The following is a 2,209-nucleotide window of genomic DNA, read 5'->3' as shown; positions in this document are numbered from 1 at the left end:
GCTGGGGCCGGGCGGCAGGTGCAGGCTGCAGGTGCGCGGGGCAGGTGCTCGGGCGGCCGGACACAGATCCACCGAGCCGCAGAGCTCCCAGCGCAATGGGGCGACCCGAGTCCAAGGGGCGAGTCCTCGGGGAGCCTTTAGCCATCCCCGCCCGCCCCGGGAACACCTCCGCCCCCAGCCCCGCCCGCCCGGCGGGCTCCCCAGAAGGCCGGGATCCTCCCCCAGCCGGCTTCCTCCTGGGCTGTCCCCGCCACGCCCCGTGCCTCCTGGGCAAGGCCGCTGCAGCGAGGAGTAAACTCAGCCACGCTGCGTCTCCTCCAGTCCCCTCAGCCAGGCAGGATTTTTTTTTTCTCCTTAAAATATAAAACAGGTGCAGGGCTGGTGGCCAGCGCTTGCTATCCCAGCATTTGGGAGGCTGAGACAGGAGGATCGCGGTTTGCAGACAGCCTCAGTCACTGAGTGAGGCCCTTTGGGACCCTGTTTCAAAGAATAAAGAATAAAAAATAGGGCTGGGGGTGTAGCTCGGAGGCAGAATGCACCTGGGTTCCATCCCCAGCACCGGAAAAAAAAAAAAAAATCAGAAATTCCGGAAGGTTAAGGAGCTTTCTGGGTACTATACAGACAGCCACAGCAACACTCCCTCTGCCTGCCTGGTCTCAGCACTGGGTTCCCTCCTGCGGGCAGTGCCCGCTCCCTGCTCGAGGGCCTTGCCCACCCCGTCACCTGGCTCTTCAGACCCGCCTCAGAAGCGGTTCCCCTGTCCCTCCCCTGACTAATGGCCCATCTGGATCATCAGTCACAGGCTTCCCCTTCTCAAGGGTCCTAGAACTGAAAAGCCACCGGGAGACCCTGGTTTCCAACGTGTGTGTTTTGCAAGGAAACAGTCGCAGACATGGAGAGTCTCCTGAGGCCAGAAGGCCCGGGCCCTCATCCTGACCCATCTGTAGCCACAGTTCCCATTCCTGTGCTGATCTACCAAACAGCCTTTATTAAGCAGCTACCGCGTGCCAGACCCTGTCCTGCAATCTGGGATAAAGGTCCCAGAAAACAGATAAAATTCCTGCTCTCTTTGAGCTTACATTTTAACAGAGAGATGATTTTTTAAATGAGCAACAAGCCGGGCATGGCGGCACACGCTTGTAATCCCCGAGCTTGGGAGGCTGAGACAGGAGGATCGCACAGGTTCGAAGCCAGCCTCAGCTATTTAGTGAGGCTCTCAGCAACTTAGTGAGACCCTGTTTCCAAATAAAGTACAAAATAGGCCTGGGAGTGTAACCCGGAGGTAGAAAAGCCCCTGGGTTCCATCCCCAGTACCACAAAATAAAATAAATAATAAATAATAAATAATAAAGAGCTACAGACTCATTACCTGAGCCCCAAGAAAACCCCCTACCAAACACATCTGCAGCGGAGGCTTCTGCGCACCACCCTGAGTAACGGTGCCGCGAGAAAGACGATGAGTTCATCCTTAGCGCCTTCCCATCCGCCCATTCGCAAAAATGCTTTGGGCCTGGAGTCCGTGAGTTCTCATGTACGCCGCCAATATTCTGACAGTATCATCTGTCCTTTCCGTCTGAAACAGGGAGACAGTCCTGTGGCCATCCAAGAAGCCTAAAGGGCAGGACTGGGAAACGTCAGCCAGGATTTGCTGGTGTGCGTCAAGATGCTGGACACCCATCACCGGGCGTTAGCCAGAGACAGAAGAAGGTGCAGGGTGGGAAGAAGGGGCGTCTCGTACAGGGGTCCCTGGGGTGGATCCCTCCTGCCTCGGCCAAGCCCTCACAAGAGCTCTTCTGGCCGCTGCAGTGGGGCTGCATCAGGGGCACCAAGGAGAAAGAATAGACTGGAGGGTTGCTCGCCACCCTCACCACCCACCTGCGAGCCCAGGGCACTGCTGTGAGCCCGGCCCTGGGAGAGCAGCCAGCTGTGTCCCAGGGGTCAGAAATGCCCAGCGGCGCCCTTGGAGGGGGCTGCAGCAGCATGGCCCCTTCTTAAGTGAGCCCCCAGCCGTGTGGCCTCAGGTGTCTCAAGCGGATGGATGGCAGAGACGGACTTGCACTCTCTGGCGAAAAGAGATTCACAGCCAAGGCCTTCGGGAGCAACCTCCATCCCGGCTCCCCTGGCTCCCCTATGGCGCTCCGGGTCAGACCATTCTGTGCAGGAGGAAACCAGAGCTTCTCAAGGTCATATGGCTCTTCCCAGGCCTGCG

This window comes from Muscardinus avellanarius, assembly GCF_963383645.1.
Source record: "Muscardinus avellanarius genome assembly, chromosome: 13".
NCBI classification, from domain to species: domain Eukaryota; kingdom Metazoa; phylum Chordata; class Mammalia; order Rodentia; family Gliridae; genus Muscardinus; species Muscardinus avellanarius.
This window is presented reverse-complemented; position numbering follows the sequence as displayed.